The sequence below is a fragment of the Poromitra crassiceps genome, assembly GCF_964638095.1.
Source record: "Poromitra crassiceps genome assembly, chromosome: 11".
Lineage (NCBI taxonomy): Eukaryota > Metazoa > Chordata > Actinopteri > Beryciformes > Melamphaidae > Poromitra > Poromitra crassiceps.
The window spans coordinates 30230876-30253887 of NC_139643.1; the positions used below are offsets into that span (position 1 = coordinate 30230876).

Below are 23012 nucleotides of genomic sequence, written 5' to 3' on the forward strand. Positions count from 1 at the left end.
TGGGCGTGATTTTCGGGTTTTGCCTGGAAGGTCTGGGGGAACCATAACAGCTGCCATACCGCTATCCCAAATGCACCTCCACTTTTTTTGAGGCACCGTGCCGTGTTGCCAGGTAGGGCAGCTTTCCGCCCAATTGGGCTGTTTTGGATTGCATTATGCGGGGGGAAATGGGCTTGGGCAGGTTTTGAGAGTCGCTTTTTTCTTCTTTGATGTTTTGGGGCTGGAAGCCATCAGCTGTATCTGGCAACACTTTGGACTTCTGTCAGCAGTTCCGCAGCAGCTCTGTCATAAACAGAATGAATAGACGTGCAAAAAAATAAAATAGAAAACATGCAGCATTCGTATGTCTTGATTTCAAATTCGAATGTCAACATTACGAACGAAGCTTCACATTTCCAAAGTATTCGGCACATGCCTACTTGTTTTGGGTTGTGTAGTGTAATTTCATGGTCATCTTCATGCTTTCATGGGAATTAATTATCTCTCTAAAATCCTGAATGGGAAAATTAGAGAATGAACAGATATACTGTATGTTGGACACACACTGCACTTGGGTTAATCTTTTTTATGTGCTCATAAATTTGATGAGGTAGTTTTGCCTAGATGAGTAAAAACTAAAGAAATGAGTATGTCGTGAATTACCACTGTAAATCACTTGATCTTGAGTTTAAATTTGTCCCTGGTTTTTCATTGAGGTCAAGTTTCCTCCAGACAAAATGGGGAGAAAAATATCCCATAGAAGTCAACTTATTATTAAGAAATATGAGGGCCAAGAGAAATGATCACACTAGCTTTAATATTTGATCATTGCGAAACTATTTTAATCTCCTTTTGTAATTACACTTTTGACAGTCATGTAATGGAGGTTCGGCAAAAAGAAATGTGGAAAATATCACATAACTATTTAATTAGTTCCTCGACTAATTAGAGCATTTTTGCATATACATTGCCTATAAATCTGACGATTCATGTGAAACCCAGCAGATGACACAGTGGGCCATTTCCAGAGTAAAAAATAGAATAGTCTGTGATGCAGTCCTTCAAGTTTAGAAGAAATGTTGGTGCTCACCATCTGGTCGACACATGGGGGTCTGGCCATGCGTAGTGGGGGGGCCAGAGGAACCACATGCCAAATGTGGTTCCTCTGGGCCTTTACATTGGGTCATTACAGTGACAGTGTGACGGACGGACGGATAGGCTCCTCCTTTGGTCTCCGAACGGTGGGAGACACAGAAGAGGCTGATGGTCATTATGCATCAACCAGTTTAATAATCTCCTCTCCTCCTCCTCCTTCTCCTCCTCCTCAGCCCAGAGTATTGTATCATTCTCTGTGGGGACCGGCTGTCACAGGGCATCAGAAAATGAAATTGAGTTGATTCAACAAACGCAAAATGGAACTGTTGGTTTTCCCTGCCCTTTGGAGCTGCCGGGTTCATGACTTAACCCCAGTCATAACATTCTCTTTCAATGTAGCATCTATAAATTGTGAGCGCAAGATTTGTCCGGGACCTCGGATCATGACGACGGCTATTGCAGTTATGACATTTTACATTTCAGGCATTTCGCATGATGCCTTTATCCAGAATGACCTACAGCGAGCACAAACGGCCGAATAAGCTAGCTCCTCCTACAGTAGGTCGTGGAAAATTACGAGCCAGCAGCAATACGGAGTGCAAAGGTCAGAGCCTTTGCGCCGCGGCCTTGAAATATTCACCTGACCATAAAAGGATGCTGTAAGAGGAGAGTGGGGGGAGATGAAATAGATGAAGAGCTAAGGAGAGAGATGGAAAGGATCTTTTTCTGCTCGTAGTAGGCATATCATCTGTGCAGCCTAAGCAACTCTGTTAACGCGGTTCCTCCTCTTCACTTTCCGTGGCCTTCTGAGACTCATTAGATCCTCCCTCATAACCGTAAAACTTGTCATGGTCGACTCCCTGAGCAGTAGGACTGGAATCTTTTTAGCCATCTGGCTACGTTTCAAAAAACGTCTGCCCCGTGCTTAATCAAGATCTTACCCATGTCTTGTTTTACTTTTCTTGCACGTTACTCGCTCTCTGGTGGTTTCGCTTAGATGCTATTGTCTGCACCTGAGCGGGTCCGGCTGGTCAAAGTCGAATGGACAAGCAGGGTTAAGTATTCTGTTTGGAGCAATTATGAGTTCTTCACAGTCCATTACATAAAAGATGCTCTTCTCCATAATGGGACACTGTTGCAGGGATGCAAGCGTGTGAATAGGGAATTTAAATCAACAGTAGCAGTGGGAGCTGGTGTCATTGTAAGTAAGTGTGATTATTTTTTACGGTTGTTTTTCCAGTATCAGCCAATCCAGCTAAACCGTAATAGTTTGATCACATTCTCAAGAAAGTGTATGTCAAGTTTAAATCCCCAATTTGTAACTTTGTGCTGAGCAACAGCAACAGCGGCCTCTGCTGCCACAATTGGTAAATACAGTATGGATGCTAATAAATGCTACACTTCCCTGTGTGTACATTCAGATATCAGAATTATTTTTGCTGTTTCTGCATGTACTCGCTAACCTGACGCTGCCAGATGGACGGTTTAGCTCCACATTACGTTTCACTAAACCAGTCGATCTGGGAATGCAGTAACCCGACCCACTGACGGAGGCCGGCACTTTTTCCAAGCTACTTGGCAGGTGATTGGATGACCCATCTGTCTATCACCGCTGGCGCGTGTTAACTTCAACCAATCAGATCGCCATGCCTCTGACGTCACGTTTGCGACCGGAGGAAGGTCCCTGTGCCTGTAAGATTGAGTCCTCACCATCCTCATCGTCGTAAAGTCGCCTTCGAAGCATGACGTTCGATTATAACGAACTAGTTGTGTGGCTTAGCCTTCCCAAATGTTGATTTATTTTTTTATTTTTTTAACTCATTGAGTGCCAGCCACTTTTGGAGAACGGACGCTCCCAGTGCCAGAGTTTCAGAGCTTTTTTCAGTGATTTCTCGAGGCCCACAGAATATTGTGTGATATTACTATGTAAACAATGAACTAAACAATGAACTAAACAATGAACTAAAAAAACTAAAAAAAGAACGATGAGACTCTTTCAGCAAAAACAGGTTTATTGATATCATTTTCCGTTCTTTAGTTATCAGCCGGAGAAGATAGCTTGATTTAACAAAAAAGAGCAGTTTTTTTCTAGAAGCTGAGATAATGGCCCTTTTGTGAAATTAAACATTTCAAACACATCACTGACTCTGAAGCTAATTTTCTGATGTAGTCACACCTCAAAAATAATTTCCTTCAATAAAACAGTGAAGGCCAGGGAATTTTGTTTGGCAGAATAATATTTTTAGCTGCAACCAGCAGCGCTGGCCCCTGCGTGCGCTGCTGGTTGCAGCTTCTTGCTGATCTTGATTTGCTGCTGGTGGGCATCGGATATTCTGGCTTGCGTTTGCCAACCCTGTCCTGCTGCCTGGGTCTGTCTGGGTCAGTGTTGTGTGCTGCTCTGCTTCCCCCCCCCCCCCCCCCCCCCCGCCCCGCCCCGCCCCGCCTCAACTGCACACTCCTCCTTATGGGAGGTGGCTCTCTGCTGAGTTTGCTCTGCACTGTGAAGGGTGCGCGTCGGCGACATCCAGCTTTTTCCGCGTGTGTTTGTCACCGGCTACTACTGTATGCTTCCAGTTGAGAATAATAACGGCTGATCATGCGAATGGGCTGTCGGCGACAGCCTGTCGCAGCGGACATGGAGGAGCTCAATTGTGGGAGCAGATTGGCTGCTGCCTGCTGCAGGCACATCTAACGTTAAAACGCTTCATGCATATCGATGCATACGGATGCGATGCGATTTCCATTTCCCCAACGACTTATTCTCTGTTTTTCTCTGCCTTTCTGTTAACCTGGAGAGCACTGTCGCCACCTAAGGGTTCTGTAAAATAGGTTATAGACCTCCAATAGCTACAATAGTTGTACAGGAGCTGCGGAAGGCTTTGATCGACGTCCCACCGTCAAAAAACGCATTGGACGTCGAAAGACGTCCGTGGCACTCTACGTCACTATTTAATTGGACGTCGAAAGACGTCCATGGCACTCAATGAGTTAATACATAGAATTGTACGTTACATTCAATTTAATTCAGACTGCCTGTCACTTCCGCGGCGGCAGCCATGTTGACGAGTGAAAAGAACTACAAAGACCATGTGCGTCACACAGAAAGCCTGCCTAAGGCTGCCGCTGATTCGTTGAGCCGGCATGGTTCGGCCAATCATCCTAACTGCCTGTGCATGACAAGATGGATTACGTCGAGAGAATCTCTTTTGATCTCGCGAGGTTATCCATCTTGCAAGCAAGGTTATGTACTCGCTACTTTGCTAACCTTTCTGGAGTGTTTATAATGGAGTCGCTGGGAAAAATAGCTCAAAATGTCCCCAAATGTTGTGTCACCTTGTTTTATTGAAACAAATCGCCAACCCGTGTAGCGCTAAACACATTTCACTTCCTATACGACTTCCCACTTCCTATATGACTTCCCAGTTCCCAGTGCAAATGGAACTTGAAATTACTTTACTTAAAAAAAAAAAGAAGCTAATCAACATCAACAATGAGACTATTTCTGCATGAGAAATGTTTTTATCATCTTTTTCTACTTTTACACTAAAACTGTGGTCGGCCTGCAAAAGCCAGTTCCCAGGTACTTTGCATTACTTTCCTCGGTTTCAATCATAGAACATAAAAAGAACAACTGTCATTTGATGAGAGCTGAACATCGACAGTCAAATTTATTTCGCTTTACCCCGACATCTATTCAGCTTCCGTGCCTCTTTGACCTGCTAATATAGATCCACATTCATATCGTCTGGAAAGAAAACAAACAACTCATAACACACTCGACTTTCTGTCATGCATTGAGAGCCGCTGTTGATATGCTGCATCTATGAGATTGAGCAGGCTGCGTCTACTGTATGATCATGTACTCAGTGGGATTGGCTGTTTAATCCCATGTACAAAACTTTAATCTGTGGTAGTAAAACAACAGAGGCTGCATTTGTAAAGCTGATCCAGCAGGTCATTGCCAATGCTGGCAATTGATGCCAAACACACTCTCTATCTATCTGTGAGTAGAAATGAGTGCATCTCCGCTGGAGAGCATCAAGTGCCTTATTTCATTTAGAATATTGATCCTTTTCCTTCTTGAATTGTTTGATGCTCACTGCCATGAAAAGCCTCTGACTGCAATCTAATTGATTGTGCTCAGTTAGGAACAGAGGTTGACTGAGCTTGTTGTGATCAGAGGACAAGCAAAGAGAGGCAGTATATTACAGGGGCTTCTACAAGTGCTGGCTATTTAACCGTCTACCCATCTCTGTCTGGCCGGCTGCTATTATAACTGAATATCATTAAGGCTACGTACACACTGCCAGAATTTGGTAGTGACAACTGAATTGAGCATGTGTATCGGTACACACTGGAGCAGACTGGAGTAACATTATTGTGTATGCAATCTGGGCGGGGTCCGCTCACTATGCCGACAACCCGCAATGCCGATAGCCTGCGCTGTCCGCGGTCCTGAATCAGCGGAGGTTGTCAATTAAATTCCGTCAGCACAAATTGCCGTGAGACTGGGTTCAGGGTTAGGGTTAGGATTATCGGTATTGCGGGTTGTCGACCTTGCGGGTTGTCGGGATATATCTGGGTCCCCAGAGTCTATCAGTCTGACGACAAAGACTGTGGGGCAGACGGTTGATATTTCGGGGTTTTCGGTGTAGAGTGGAGGTCTGCGCCAAGACTTCCACTTCGTTGTTGCTTACAGACCGAGAATGTCTCATATGCAGATATCTGTTTATAGAGATGAGCCAAAATGTCGTCTGGACCTAAAACACCTACAAAAAGTATTGATCCATCAACTCCATTCCCGCGTCAATTGGACTGTGAACAATGGCCGCGGCGCACAGAAGGAGAAGTCTTGGTGCGGATGTCCGCTCTACACCGGAAACCCCGAAATGTCAGCCATCTTATTCAGACTGATCAACTCTTGGTGCCCAGATTGCTACATAATGTGTATGTACAGGAGATAGAAGGAAAACGGACACAGTTTCCATTGTCATAGATTGAAGGTGAGGCTAATTAAATCAGTAAGGTAGATAGTGGTAACGTGAAGGACAGGACCCTGACTGCTGGACCTTCTGCACCAAACCAAACCAAAAATCAGATAACAGAAGTAGCTAAGAGGGAGAGGCAGGGGAGCACGACACCCGGGGCTCCCAGGAGCCCCGCGGATCGTTCAGCTTGTAGTTCCCGTTCCACAGGTTCCCTGCAGCACGGCAGACTGGAGACTTTTTGGGAACTCGGGGAACCCCCCTGATTTTAGCACAACACCATGTTAGAAAATGATTGAATATAATATGCACGCGATAATATCATAACCACTCCTGCACCCTGCTCGCTGATTGATTTTGTGTGCCAAATGAATTTAATTTGTCTCTTCTCAAACACAGACTGTACACTATAGATTTGGAAAGAACAGTGCAAAATCCTTTTAAGAGGCACTTACATGCTTTCGAGCGTTTGTCTGCAGTTTTAATTGACACCCGATGAGTAATTGAAATACAAAATAGAGGCGGTCTGGTCATTATGAGTTATGATGATTCAGTGTATTTTGATAATGCAGCCTGAGATGAGATCCAGATAATGACGTACATTAAGCTGCACCGTTTTCATTTTCCTCCTCAAATACCCCACCCCCCACCCCCCACCCCCTGCCCCTCTCAGAGCCTAATGACAGTTTTATGGGAAACTTCATTAAGCAAAGGGACGTTGAACCGATAAACATCGGCTTATGTTAATTGTGGGCTAAAGTCTTGGTCCTTTTCATGTTGGGGGACACGGGGGTGGGGGAGGTTTATCGTGGAGGTGGGGGTGTAACCAGGCCGATGATTTATTGTTAATTAATACATGTTTCAAATGATTCGTCTTCGCCGCGCCGTCCTTTTCTTCTCGCCCTATTCATTCAGAATGCACAGTCACTGGGCTTGCTTGTTTTGCAGTGCGTTAGCGGGCTACAGATAGTGGGGCTGCAGTGTATGAGAGAGCAGAGCACTACAGGCCTCGCTATTACTGAGGATTTGCCAAACAAAGATAGTGATTCATCAAAGGTGTAATGTGAGGAGAGAAAAGCGCTGGGGTGTCTGCTCGGGTTAGACCGATATGGGGCTGATATTACTCTTTTATTAAATATCAGATATCCGCCAGTCATGGGCTCCACTGCCTATGACAGCTACAGATCTACATAAAACCAGTCTGGAAAACCTGATTTATAAATTGTACATTATTTTAGTGGTGTGCGAATAGGTGTGGGTAGACTCCCTGCCTTAAGGAGCTGCTAACCTGCTAAGATTATTCAGGGTTTCAATGGGTTTTACTGCCCCGTGGTCCAAATGCTGTTTTCCACCGAGCGTGCAATTCTGTGGGGAAGCGAATTGATTGCAATTGTTTCATATGAATGTACCGAACATTTAGACAACAAATATTGACTTCTGGCAAACTGTCGAGAAATGTGGCTCATGAAAACCCAGAGGGCCTATCGGTTGAACCCTAACCTAGTGTCTTCTGCAGGGTGGCCGGCCCCTCATTGAACTGCATTTGTTTTGATCAGAAACTTTAAAAGTGCAGGTACTGCTAAATAATGTATGGAGCAGTTGAACAAACAAGGAAGTGGATGAAGGCAGAGGTGATGGTGAGACAAAATTAGGCAGGAGATTCATGGTGTTGGGAACTATAGAATGTTTTACTGTGTGGACGTAGTTCCATTATCAATAATGCAGGCATCCTTCTGTAGTGTATAGTCTGATTCTAGAATGCCAAAACTTCTGGTTCTGCCCAGCTTTCATGGTAAATGCATGAGTTGATTTCAATGTAAGGTCAGGCTATATGCTGCTAGTTAGAGGAAAATTCAGAGCAGTTTGCTGTTTGCTAGTCTATTGTGCAAAAACAGAATACTGTATTTTATGATGAGAATATTTTTTTGAATTATTTATGGGGGAATATTATTAACCCATATAAGATGTTTGAGGAACAAACTCATTTCACATTCAGAGATTTTTAGATCCTTTTGAATGTTCTTGAATTGGGACAGCTGTATATTCTATGAGTTATCTTACTGTATGTATGTTTAATTTATGTAACATAGTGAGATATAGCCTTTGCACTATTATTAAGCAGCAATAACTGGAAAGCAATGTGTTATTGTGCAGTATTGGTCTGTTAGCTGGTCATATACATTAATGCAAATAGATAGATAGATAGATAGATAGATAGATAGATAGATAGATAGATAGATAGATAGATAGATAGATAGATAGATAGTTAGATAGATAGATAGATACTGTAGATAGATAGATAGATAGATACTGTAGATAGATAGATAGATAGATAGATAGATAGATAGATAGATAGATAGATAGATAGATAGATAGATAGATAGATAGATCGATCGATCGATCGATCGATCTTGATCAATCAGGCAGATCAATCGATCGATCAGGCAAACATATACACATTCTCAGGACCCAATGAACTCTAATAAACACCCAATGGAATAGTGGATGCCATATTTTTCCATCTGATTTTGAAACATATTTCTTGTTTTAATTGTATGTTGTTGATCTAATTAACTGTGATTAACGAAAAAAAATCACCCCGTCCTATTATAATTTGCATAATAGACATCACATTTGTAGTAAATTGATGGGATGGCCATGTCACTGACACAGCTCAATTAGGGCCTATAGCTGTTATTAGCAGTTCAAACAATTCATATTTCCATTGTAAACAGGTTGCTCTGCTTTGGCACATGGCCATTGGGATTTTATTAGCAGTATTTTTTGTTTGCCAGCAGCTGAGCAAAAGCACCCCCACCCACAGAAAGAACACTAATGGCCCAATTCCACAGCAGCTAGTAGCGCGGTCCCGCTCCGCTCGACTCGACTTTTGGTCTCATCCCACCGTCAAAAACCGGCCCAGCTCGGTTTGATTTTAGGCCGAGTCGTGCTACTTTTGGTCCCTGCCTCGTCGGGGTACTTCGGGCTGGCGAGTAGGTCCCAAATGGTGACGTAAAACTCTGATGGCTACTGATTGGTCAGAGAGAATCGTGTTTACTCTGTCTACTGACTGTCAATGCAATGCTGGCGGCTGCATACCAGTTTAGTGGTCTTACCTTATCTTCTGTTATGTATATTTCCATCAGTATTTTGTGTCGCTGCCTTCACCTCCGGTGAAATAAAATCGTGGCGGGTGTTCAATTGTCTGAGAAAAAAGTCCGCTGCTCGCTCAGGGAGCTCTGTAGCTGAGAGGAGGCTGCAGCGCTCCGCTAGGCCGCAGCGGGTGTTTGGAAGCCCCGGTCTTGCCTGGTGAGAGGCTGCGGGGTAGAGGCTTCACTCTGTTGCGCCTCTCCCGTCCCCGCACAGCACAGCACATGCCTGTGATATCATTCTCTTGGCCGATTGTCACATTTGCCCATGTACACTGTAGGTCATTTAGAGGCACCAGTATTTCATAAACAGTTTAAAAGTTCTGTGGATGGATTTAATTGTAACGTTATGTTATAGCCGAAGGACAGATATGCGGTCGCTATTTTTAGACGACCAGCTGTGGGCGGGGGTGGGTGGGGGCACATGATCCGCGGTGGAAGCAAAACGTCAATAGGGCTGATACGATTAGAGCCGAGTGGTGACGAGCTGTACAGGGCAGTAAAATGTGGTGGAAATGAGCCAAAATAGTCCACTTTACCAAAGGTGAAATAAGAGTGGACTTTTCATGAGGTAACTTTATCAAATCATATTTGTGTGTTTGCATTGTACCGCTGACATCTTTATCTGATCTGAGGAGCAGGAGGCGGGCCTTAGCGTTCAGTGGGGTTACGTCTGAAAAGGTGATGATGCCCAGACAAACGCACGCAGATCCTTTCATGTCTCTGCATCTGCCTCCCTGGACTGTTGCTGCCTGCAAATATAAATGCTAATACGGCTCAACAGACACCGGCAGCACGAGCCAACAAACTCACTTCGACTGCTTTCTGTTGCCATAGCACACTTTATTAGTGAGAATACCTTTGAGGGAGGCAAAAATTTCTGAATGAAAGTTAGAAAAGTTCTGAATTGCTGTCTTGTTATTTTTCTCTTTTAGCTTACTTGCATTCACCTGCTCTCTTGAAAATGAACCTTTCCCACACTCGAATGCCTAATTTTATCTTAGCTTATTATGTTCTTAAGGACTTGCTGTGATCCCAAGGAATGTAAAAAAAGAAAAGAAAAAAGCGACAATTACTGATACTTCCAGGACATGCAAGTATAAACAGCCTTGTGGTTTCAGTGGTTTGGCTAAAAACGGCATGCTTTCCTGGTTGATGCTGATGTCTTATCAGAAAAGACACCACTTACTGTACACTATAGCGTGGATTGCTTACCGCAGTATCTCATCATTCCAGGGATAATGGTATTTGTAATGCAAAATCCGCTGAGCGGTTTTTATAATCTCTCTGTCTTTACATTAACAGGTGCCAAGATATAATCACTACAAATGCACCCCGTCACCATCCTAATAACGTTCTAACAATGCAGGTCTGTATGCAGCGGTGCCATGCAAGGTTTTAGATGTCTGCAGCAAGTCTGGCATCTTCAAGGTAGCTTGAACTTCTTAGCAGCAACCCCCCGAAAGCCCCTAACACCCTGATTGTGTACTTCCAAGAACCCTGCCACCCAAGGGGCTCTTCGGGGAACTTTAATGTTCTTACACACCCGTTTTTGATTTTCAAGTTGCCCCCAGAGTGACAAGAGCATGGCTGATGATCCCAGATTTTTTTTTCTTTTGTAGTTAGGGGTTATTATCTAGAGGAAACCACAGGGGAGCACGGGTAGAACATGCAAACTCTACAGAGAAAGGCCCTTTTGACGAGATAGCCCACCCGGGCAGTGGTAGGCACTGAGGACATGGGAGGGGGGGGGGGGGGCACACCCTCGGCGCCCACGGCGTCCCAGGCGGGAACCGAACCCCGGACTTTCTTGCTGTGAGGCGACAGCGCTGCCACTGTGCCACCGTGCCCCCCTCCCCGAGTTTCGCCAGCGAAAACATGTCTCTCGTGTTCGTCTACGGCTGCGGCCATTACTTCCTGAGTTTGGCGGATTAAGATCGTGTGCTATGCTGTTATTTCCCCCTCGCTGTAAGAGCGCCGAGTTTGACAGGGAGAGAGATTCAGAGATCCAGAGAATGGAGTCCCTGACTATAGCTGGCTGCTTCGCAGGCCGGATACTGAAATGAAAGAGGCACCACTCGAGGGGATCTCTGTCTTAATCCGTGGACATTATCTCCACACTGTAAGCGGGTCTTGGCTCGTTACCTCGCAGCAGAGACCCGGCAGGCTGGCAGGGTTGCAGGGAGAGAGGCAGAAAGGGAAGGGAAGGAGGGAGAGAGTCGCCCGGCCGCCGAGAATGTAGGGCTCTATCGTTGCATCGGCGCAGTTTCTAGGCCGAGCGGCAGGCGCAGATCAAAGCAGTGGGCGTGGAAAGGCGCACTTGATATCGTCGTGCTGGCGCTAGATGCAGCCCAAAGCATTACAACCACGCCTTTTAGGCGTAAAATTATGCACCGTCATGCTCATTGGATAAGTGCAATAAACGAATCGCACGCTTGCCTTTTTAGCTCCAATTCCAGTGATCCCGCAAAACCAGACGAAAGCCAAACGCTCTGCCCCCCCCCCCCCTCCCTTCATCCAGCCTGTCTGTCTGCATTATAGGCTATTATTCCATATTATTATGCTTCTCAAACCAATCTAACTGCAGTTTCAATACTGCAAGCATGTAAATACGCTACACTATAGCAAGATCAAAGTGAAAATAATGTACTAAACGCATCAGCTAGAAAAATATAGCCTATTAGATTGGTGAAAGTTTGTCCAGAAAGATATCGTTTTCTCTCCCCTGCTGCAGGTAGAATGATGCACATAAATATACCCTACATTATGTAAAGTCATTGCATAAATGTGTTTTTATTGTAAAACTAAATGTGGAGTAGGGCGAAGTTATTGGAGCGCACATCACAGTATAGCAGATGACAGTAGAAGCTTCCGAAGCGCGTTCCGCTGTCACTTACCTAAATCACGTTAAATCCACACAGGGTATATATAGGCTCAAGAGGACATATATGTTTCACATAGGGTGGTGTTTCATTTCATGTTTTATTTGGTCCAATATTGAAATGTTCGACAATTGCAGGTTGTCTTACCATTACACATTATTTTAGATCTACCTTTTATATCTATTTCGGCTCATTTAGTTGCTATTTAGTAGCGAAATGGAGGACCCAATTGCATGCTGGGAGTGGACATTCACAGGCAGTAAACTTACAACTGCTATTTCCTATGGGAAGCTGGGTGCTGCTATGTGTTGTGTCTGTTTGAGCGAGGGAGTCAGAGAGAGAGAGAGAAGGGTGACTCAGAGGCAGAAGAGCACTGGCGCACTGAATAGGTCTGGTTTCAGAGAGAGACAGAGAAGGGTGACAGGGGAGAGGCACAAGTGCACTGGCGCAGTGAATAGGCCTGGTTTTCAAAGGCGCAAAGCGCTAAATTTAAGGCAGGTGCCAAGATATCAGTACGCCGAGATTTAAGGCCGACACGCCCACTTTGGCGCATTCAGGGACTCCGCCACGCCCATTCGGCCTAAAGCGCATTTGGCAGCCTAAAGCCTATTGATATTTTCCCGAAACAGGCGCAAGGCACGTTTTTTTGCGTTTAAGGCCCGTTTTAGCGCCGAAGGCCTGTGGGAGAATAGGGACCGTAATCTCCAGATTAGGGGGCGAGACAAATTCCTGCTGCCAGCCTGACCTTGTCAAGGCGATGGAGGAGCCAGAGTGAAATTGAGATTTCAGGACAGAGGCGAGTCGAGGGCTCTTTCTTTTCTCGAGTGTTAGCATTTCTCTTTCGAGGGTCACAGCCTTGACACCGTGATTCACGCTAAATGTGTGTGGTCACACTGGCAGCACAGATGAAATGTGCGTGGGGCAAAGCGTTTGTGACATTGGCCATGCTGTTGGCTTCAGTGGAGGGTCTTTCTAGAGCGAGGAAACGGCTCTAGACTTTGCCTGTAGCGTCACAGTTCTTTTGTCTGAAGGTAGGCTAATGGTGGTGAATGTCAGCCAGACTTGAAATGACAGTAGATGGAGACACTCACGAGCACTTGCCTTCTGTTATGCTGAGAATCAGTTTGTTGCAGTATATCCAGGACAGCTACAGTAGATTATACTGTATCAAGTGGGGAGTAAGTTTGCATCTTTGTATCTTATTTTGTATCGTTTTCTAGCTGCAGAATATCAATTTGGACGTGTTGTATCGGGTTTTCTTCTGCCACTGGCCGGCTACACTGTCTTTCATTATGGCTGTCCCGGAGAATAGGAAGAGAGCCATCAGTGCATTGATAGCCTACTTATCAGCATTTTGATTTGTTGCATGAATCTAGTTTCACAAAGTTGAGAGTTTTGCAACTGTTGCAGCTTAGTTTCAGACAAGTTTCAAGTGCATTGCAGTGGGCTTTCTTTACACCATGCAAATCATTTGCAACTTTAGTTTCACCTCAGTTTCAACCAACTAAAGTTGTGTGAAAGTTTTTTTTCACCGTGTAAAGCCAGACTCTGAACTATAGAAAGGTGAAGGCTGGGGTGGTGGAGGCAAAGCTTTGCAGCAGCAACAGCAGAAAAAGCAGCGATGTGTGTGGCAGGCAGCATTAGAGTAGCAAAGACCAGTGTAGAAAGGAGCCATATTTAAATGGACCACCTTGTTGTGAGAATGGACGTGATTGGTGAATGATCCAATCAGCGGGCTGTCACTGCACTCTGTCGGGTTCCCAGCAGTGCACTCCCCAAGTTTGAAGTCGATTGGACAGACGGTTCTCGAGATAAACCGCTTTTTGTGTTACCAGTAGGTGGCGCTATGCCGTATTGTACGAAATTCGGCACTGCACTCTGTCAGGTCCTTCTAAGCGTGAGCAGCATACAGCATCATTTGTATAAACTGCAGAGTTCTACATGAACAAGATATGCTTTTATTGCCTTTGACCGTTTCCCCAATTAAGCACAAGAGAAATCCTCTGTCCTCCAATTTTCAATCCAATCCCATTATTTTAAGCAAGGAAACACAGTAAGAGCTGAGCTTTAGATGCAGGTCAAATGAAATAACATTTGTAAAATACAACAACAAAAAAGTTAAAGTTAATAGATGGTTAGATAACAAATGACAATACAAACGTACTGCATACTCACAAGAGGGTAATTGAAGTTGGATTGTTTCAATCAAACAAGACCATGTGACATAATCGAAATATACTAGCGTTAATTTTTCACATTATTTTGGACCAAAAGAATGTCTCGTTAAGGCTGATGCTACTCCCTGACAGCATCTCTTTATTGCGACTAAACAGGTTTCTCTGTGAAGCTTGCGCTGCCATGGGGAACCACAGTTAGATAAGTACCACCGTTAGATAAATATCTGTAGCTTGAGTCACCAACATGAAAAATTGTCGCATAAACCGGCTTTTATGTACAATTAATTCCAAAGCGCCAGTCAGTTCCAGTCAATTGAACTAAGATATGGGGTTAGACAGCACTGCTGGCTCTTTAAAAAGAAAATACTCGTCCACTTTTCCTTCCTTTGCGTGCCGCCTCAGACTCATCTAGATCTTCTGCTCTCTGCATAAAACGTGTCATAAGATCTATAATTAAAAAGTCTGTGTTGAGTTGAGGAATTTGAAAACTCAACTGTGAGACTCTCTTGGATAATTGGTGTTTGAATCTGTGTGTAAATCAGCGACAATTTGGTTCTCATTAGATTTGTTAGCTGTGAACTTTTCTTTCACACATACTGCTTACCGAAGTGACGCCACTAGGGCATCGATACAGTGCTGCTCCCTCATTTAGACGACTGCTCACAAGCTCACATGGTGTTTTCAACTAGAGACCAACTTGTGAGCCGATCACACCAGCCGCATCGCCCGTGACTTAAAATGAATGTGGGCCAGGGGAGTAAAGTGTGGAGGGGGGGGGGGGGGTCAATGTACACCTGTTTTCAAAGTCACCCTTCAACCTGTAAAGTTCATGACTGCATCTTGCATGGTTTTGATGCTATCGCTGTGACAAAATCTGTCCACAGACTTAAGCCCCTGGCAAAATACTCAAATTAAGATTCTGCGGTAATACCTGATAGTCTCCAGGACAACATTTTACCATGACACACACACAGACATGCGCGCGCGCACACACACACACACACACACACACGGTTACAAAAAATAATGTATATATTATATACCAGCATAAACAGGGCTGGTAAACATAGGCTAAATCTTAACACCTAAGAGAAAAAAGCTGGCGACCTTCCACCCAATGCATGCTGGGATAGGCCTCTCCAACCCCTCTATGACCTTGAATAGCGGGTCTGGAAAATGATTGAAAGAAGAAGTGAACATGAACACCCCTGTTCCAGACTGGATCTTTGAAGGAAGGAAGGAAGGAAAGAAAGCGAATGGATGAGATAAGATAAGAGTTCCCGGTAGTAAGTAACCATACAGACAGCACAATTTCATTTGGGCACATAGGCTGAATCTGCAGCATCTCAATTAGGCGAGATGGGCTGCTCTTTGCCGTTGTAGCCCCACTTTGCGATGTGATAGGAAAGACGAGTGTGTAGTTTATTTTTACATACGAGTCTTGCCTAATGCAGCTCTCAACAAACTGATCCACTACCTAGAAACTGTCCCATGAACTGCCAAAAATGTGGGAAAAGACCCATTAAACCAGGTGAAGAAGGTTCAAACCCTCACAAACTTTTAATCTGTTTGGATTACAGCTAGAGCTGCAACAATTAATAATTTATTCGATCGACAGAAAATTAATTGCCAAGTCATTCTAGCTTCTTAAATGTGAATATTTTCTGGTTTCTTTAGTCTTCTATGACAGTAAACTGATTATTATGATTATGCTTATTATGTTTGGGGTGTGGACTGTAGGTCAGGGCAAAAGTAGACATTTGATGATGTCATCTTGGGTTTTGGGGTAGCTACTGGATCCCAGCACAGAGCCTGGCTGCTATGTCGTTATCCGTTGTTCCATTTTTTACTCTGTAATTTTTCCACCTACTGTACCACTTATGCTAACGTTGCATTGTGTTTTCAGCCTGAACCGCAAATGTTAGTGTTAGTGATAGAATATTTATTTGAGTTCAATTCAGTCTGCTTCATCAATATCATAGTACTGCCTACATCTTCATAAATGAAACCATCAACTATTACAAATATTACATACAACTGCATAGCATCAATGATACTAGCAGCATCGATGTGTACAAGCCAGTCACACAGCTGTGAAGACTATACTAGAGATAATTTGAAAGAAAATGTGTTTTGTATTGCTCTTTAATAAAGAAAATGGAATCGATGGAATAATCGTAGAATACTCTATTACTAAAATAATCGATAGCTGCATCAGAACAAGGTACAATACACTCTAGTCTATACATGTATAGCATGTGCTTTTGCTAAGTGACACATACTGATCCTATTAGATGTGAATCTCGCCCAGTAATAGGGAGAGCACACACACAGTGTGCAGAAACTGTATTTAATATGGATCTCGCCCCTCAACATGAAATTGGTAGACTTAATGATCCGATTGCCTCCTCCCCCAACTCCGCTCACCAACACTCGGCTGAAGTCATGCATAATCCCACAAAATCTACCCAGCTTATGCATTTTAAATGGAAAAGCCTAAATCACATGGCTGCTTTTAAGTGATTCCATTTCTAATAGGAAAGCAGACAGCTGGGATGGTGCCCCGCCATGTGGTGTCGCCACTTTAAAGTGTAACTAACCCCCAAACACTTTTTTTCAGCTTTTAACCAATATATATGACTTTGGGGGTGGTGTGTGAAGAATGCTGGTCAAAATTTCCACATTTGAGACCAAACTGTTGCCATTTTTACCATTTGTATCATTTTTCAGCAGCATAACTGGCATAAGTGCCCTCTATGGGTGGAACACTGCTTTTTTTTTTGCCCTCAAATGAATGGGAGATTTGGTACAACCTGACGTCACGTTGTCCCCAAAGACTATGGGATTTCAAGATAGTTACTCCCCTACTCCCCATGTACCCTTTCCCGGCTCCTCACAACTCAAGCCTATTGGAGGGAGGGAGGGGTTATTGTGTGTTTGCAGCTGCAGCTCCGAGGCTCCCCAGCCACACAGTCACACACAGACCCTCACCTGACGTTAGTCTGCCAGGACTCATGTCATGACATGTAGCTTTCTGCTCAGTCAGCGACAGACAGCGTGCTGTCAGTATGTAAAAAACAACGAAACAAGCCGTGTGTGCCGCGTGTCCGTCGGTGTACAGCGCAGACAGCTCCCGAACAGAGAGAGAGAGAGAGAGAGAGAAACAAGCCGTGTGTGCGTCCGTGTAGGCTACAGCAGCGGACAGAGAGAGAGAGAGAGAGGCTGCAGGAGCACGGGCAGCAGCTGAGGAACAGAGAGGGGGAGAGATGTAGGGAGCTCTGCAGCTCTGCCCTGCGCTGCGCCCTGAGAGGAAAAATCAGAGGTGCAGTAACTTTTAACAAGAATCACGAAAAGCCCCCAAACGAAAATTAAAAACGGATTTCATGGCGCGGTATATGGCAAGTTGGACGAGGGAATGACGTGGAGAAATCTCGCATTGTGATTACATGAGCGTGAGAGCGGGGCGTTTGTCCTCACTATTGTGCTGTGCTCTCGCGTCACTAGTCTCTTTTAACGTAAGTTACACAAGCCGCCACACACATACATGGGAGAAAAATAATTAAATTTCTAGTTCGCCACTGAATGGCCAAATTGATATAACTTTCAACCATTTTGAGCAACGCCGTTTCCATACAGGCCACCAGTGTTGGCTAGTTGTTGATATTTATAAAGATATTGCAGCTCTCATATAAATTATTTTCGAGGCGGTGGGCAAACTGTAATGGCGTCGATTTCCGGAAAAAATTCCTGAGCTGAGCACAGCCAAAGAGTATAGTATAGACAAGAGGATACGTCATTTCTTGGTTTTTCCCATATGTTTTTTCAAATCACCGTTTTGTTACATATCTGGGGGGTTAGTCCCCCTTTAAAGACTGGAAACACACATTTAATGCGTAGCAGGGTTGAAAGGTTGACCATGTTTCTTGCAAAAGAAGCCCTAAAACAAGAAGAACCATACAGTACCAGTTAAAGGAGAATTTCGTTTTTTTTTAACCTGGATCCATCTCCTGGCAATAATTATGATTTGGCCACTCACCCAGCGATGTCGGCGGCGTTTCTGGCCGTCCTAGCGTTGTTTTGAGATCAATAGCATCCAAGTCAGTTGTAAAATGGAGCTGATTTGGGGCCAAGTGTGAGCCTGTCTTTCCTGCATCTAAATAGCTATTTTTATTCCCGTTTTCGCCAAATATCGTCGTAATGTGATCCCTCAACATCCACCAGAGTGATATTTCGCCCCAGGCCATTTCCTGGAGTCTCCCAGGGATCAAATTGCCTCAAACGTGATCTCGGTCACCAAGTCTCGTAAAGTCCCGCGATACTTTCCTGCCGACTGCCCAACTACAGGTAGGATGCTTTGCGGTGGTGGTTTTAGCGTAACCTATGTGGGGTTTGGCATAACCTTCGTTATTTCGAATCCCACATAGGTTACGCCAAACCCCACATAGGTTACGCTAAAACCACCACCGCAAAGCGTCCTACCTGTAGTCAAAACAACGCTAGGACGGCCAGAAACGCCGCCGACATCGCTGGGTGAGTGGCCAAATCATAATTATTGCCAGGAGATGGGTCCAGGTTAAAAAAAAACGAGATTCTCCTTTAATATAGGGCATAAAAAAGAAGCATACAGTACCAGTTAATATAAGGCATAAAAAAGAACCATACAGTACAGTACCAGTTAATATAGGGCATAAAAAAGAACCATACAGTACCAGTTAATATAAGGCTTAAAAAAGAACAAGGGGGGGATGCCCTTGCTGCTCACTGTCTGCTCTTTATGTCTCTTTTTGTAGCTTGATAAATCGTAAAGGTAAAAAACCTGTCACCACATCGCAGCTCCTCCAAGGTGCTCGAATCTAAAAGAAGAACCAAAGCAATGAATAGATTTCAGCTTTGAGGAACAATTTGACAAAGCTTTAATTAGAAATGGGAATTGATAAGATTTTATTGATACCAATGCTATTATCGATTCTGCTTATCGGTCCAATTCTTTATCGATTCCCTTATCGATTTCCCTATCAATTTCCTGTGTTTGGGAAAAAAGTAGGCCTACATCGGTCTTCAGTGTCACCGCAGCTGTTTCATTATCTCTTGAGTCTGAACAAAGTGTAGAATGTCTGCGTAATAGCATTTGATTATGTTCGTGTTTCTGCCATCAAAATGATAATTTTACAGACGTTACAAGTAGCACTGTTGCCATCTTTCTTCATGAAATGAAGCCACCCTTTGGACTGATTCTTCCTCTCCGCCATGACTCCTTGCAAGTTTCCAGCAGCGTCAATGAAGAGTTGAATGTCATGATTGAGTTTGTGCAATGCACATGCGTACAGTGTAACTGCAGGAAAAATGTGCCAGTATTGATAAAAGGAATTGATAACCTTGGAGGCATATACGATTCTCAGTAATTGGACAGGTTCTCGATTCCCAATTCAGCTTTAATATATGATATGGCTACTGCAGAGATACCACCATTATACCAGTAATTAAAGAGCAGCTCAACACCAAACTGTGTAAAGCTTGACATCTAAATGGTAACTAGAAATAACCGCCTCGTGGTTGTATGCCTCCACCAACAAGTCAAGTTGCCGTCTACATCCATGTCTGTCCAGACTCATACAAGCACAAATACATGTACCTTGAAGCAGTGGCGCTGGCAGGATCCCATTTCATTGTCACCCACATACCCCTAAACACTCCCCTACCCACACCTCGCACCACAACTACGACCTTGCTATCCCTAGCTACAGTATGGCCCCTTTCCCCTAGCCCCGGCCCTTTCCCTCACCACACCCCCTCCCACCACGTACACCCCCTAGCCACTCCCCCTACACACCTCAAATCCCAGCTCTCTACAAAATTCCTATCCCTAGCTAGGGGCCCTTTTCCATACCCGGCCCCCTTCCTTGATGGAACAGACGGACATGAGGTCACAGTCACCTTGAACTTTGACCTTTGACCACCCAAATCTAATCAGTTCATCCTTGAGTCCATGTGGACATTTGTGCAAAATTCGAAGAAATTGCCTCAAGGCGTTCCTGAGATATCGCGTTAACGAGCATGGAACAGACGGTCGTGAGGTCACAGTGACCTCAAATCCCAGCTCTCTACGACCTTCCTATCCCTAGCTACGGGTCCTTATCCATAGCCTGCCCCTTCCTTGATGGAACAGATGGATATGAGCTCACAGTGACCTTGAACTTTGACCTTTGACCACCAAAATCAAATCAGTTCATCCTTGAGTCCAAGTGGATGTTTGAGCTAAATCTGAAGAGATTCCCTCAAGGCGTTCCTGCGATATCGCTTTAACAAGCATGGTACGTAGTCGTACCGACGGACGGACGGACGGTTGGCTATCATCAGCGGAGGCATATTCCCATCTGTTATTGGCTGATCTTTGTTGCCAGGTGATGGCGCTGGCAGTCAAAAACAGACACATTGTGCTTGTGTCGGACATGCATGTTTAAATCTCTCCTTTTTTTTCTTACTTGCCCTGAGTTTGTGTTGCCACATCATCTCCCTTATAAACTGTGGCTCAAACAAGATCCTTTGAAAGTATTGTAATTTTAGTATGGCAATTCACTCTGACTGATTCTCTATGAATTTCAATGCATTTGATACAGTTTGGCTGGTTGTTAGAAATGTCTTTTTGGTTAGATTTTCAGACGCAACAGCTTGAAATGCAAAACCTGTGTGAGCAGGTCAGGGTTCGGGGAACTCTGCACTATGCAAGCTGCAACTGAAGAGCAAAGAACTGCACGACTCACCGATGTAACACAATCTCAGCGAACCAGGGCCTGAATGGTTTGACGACAAGGAATTGTGCAAGGAGGAAACTCCATCTTGGCATGTTGCTAGGCGATGCATTAATATTAATTTAGTCTTTTCTCAGAGCACGTGCAGTCTCTGGCCACCCTTGGGATAAATTGAAGCTGAAAGATATCTCCATCTCACCGGTGCTTTTATTGCATTCTTCAAATTTACTGTAACGTTGCAGAGCTTTTGTGGAGGACTCACGGTTGTCTTAGTTTCTGGCTTGCTGTGCTGATACACCTGGCTCAACTCTGACCCAGTGCAATTGATGTATGTATCATGATTTTGTTTGTATGCTTGTATGCTATGAGGTCATTTTGTCATGATTCTACAATGCTGAATTCAGGCACAGCAGCATCTTATACTTTTTTTTTTTCCCCTCCCATTTTCTCCCCAATTGCACTTGGCTAATTCCCCCTGCTGTCATTGCTCCACCCCCTCTGCCGAGTTGCAGACTATAGCACATGCTTCCTCCGAGTCATGTGCAATTGCCAGCTGCCTCTTTTCAGGCAGGACATAGTGCGTGGGAGGACCACACTACCCCCCCCCCCCCCCCCCCCCCCCGTCTCCAGTTCCCCTCCCCCTGGAACAGGCGCCCCGCCCGCGACTGACCAAAGGAGGCACTAGTTCAGTGACCAGTACTCATACCCCACCGGCTTTCCACTTGCAGACACAGCCAATTGTATGTGTAGTAGGAACGTCTGACCAAGCCGGAAGTACCGGTGCCAGGAATTAAACCCAGGTCTCCGTGGTGGTAAGCAAGTCCTTTTTCATCTACGCTACCCAGATGCCCCAGCAGCATCTTATTCTGGACCAATCTCCTCCAAAAATCTCTATCCAAACATGAGCCTTGATGAGCAGTCAACTGGAAAAGCAGACACTAAAAGCATCGTGATTGCTCCAGTTTAATTTTAATTCTGAATGGGGGGGTGTTCAGAATTACTTTGCCACATACAGTAGGAAATAAAGCTCTGATGGAGTCCACCTTCTGCCTCCCCCTCTCCCCTGCCAGGGTTTCAGCCTGAAGTCTTTGTTTTAGCCTCCCACCCCTCTGAGCTGCCCTCTCTGCAAAAACCATTTCACTGGCACTGGAACACAGATGCTATCCATCTGATTAAACGTTCAAGGTTACATCGCCAAATGCATCAAAGTCTACCTCTTAGAAAAGACAAAGCGTGACAGCCAATAGTTTTGGTAGCCTGGAGGGCTGCAAACTCCACTGTCCTCCCCATCAATTTTTCCCCCCTGAAGCACATGAAAGGGGTTGAGGAACATGACATGTCTCTACGGGTAAATTGGTGTCTCTGCTAAAACGGCAAAGTATTACGGCGATAGAGCCTCATCCACCATCTGATACGTGAGATGAATGGATCTGATGGGCCTTATGGTACATCATCTCCAATATATATATATAAAAAAAACACACACACACACACACACACACACACACACACACACACACACACAAACATTGACAAGAGCTGCAATGGTTAGTTGATTAATCTATTAGTCGATAGACAGAAATTAATCTGCAACTATTTTTAAGCGGGACGGCCACTTCTATAAGTGACTATGTGTGTTTGAGCATGGGATCTGAGCAAGTTTTTTTTTAGCATAGGCCCCTCCCCCTGCCTCTAAGGAAGCACAGTGGAGACAGCTAAGCACCGCGGCTTGGTGAAACACACACGCACACGTGCACACGTACACACACGCATGCATGCACACACACACACACGCACGAGCACGCGTGTAAGTTTAGTGGGCATAGGAATAGTAGGAATAGGAAGGTGGTAGAGAGTCGAGATTGGAGGGGTGGGTAGGGGGGATGTGGGTGGGTGGGGGGTGCACACCACTGAGCCGTGGGCGTTTAGTTAGTTAGTTGTACTTTGGCTTGTTAAGAAAAAAATACTAAAGTTCTCTTGTTCCAGCTTCTTAAAT

The 23012-nt window shown here is 44.7% G+C and overlaps 1 protein-coding gene across 1 annotated transcript in view; it reads left to right on the top strand.

Moving 5' to 3' along the window:
* The window catches only part of khdrbs3 (KH domain containing, RNA binding, signal transduction associated 3), a gene marked incomplete at its 5' end in the record, with an annotated part of 110493 nt that overhangs the window by 34686 nt on the left and 52795 nt on the right, over positions 1 to 23012 (top strand). The gene's annotated exons all lie outside the window — the stretch shown is intronic.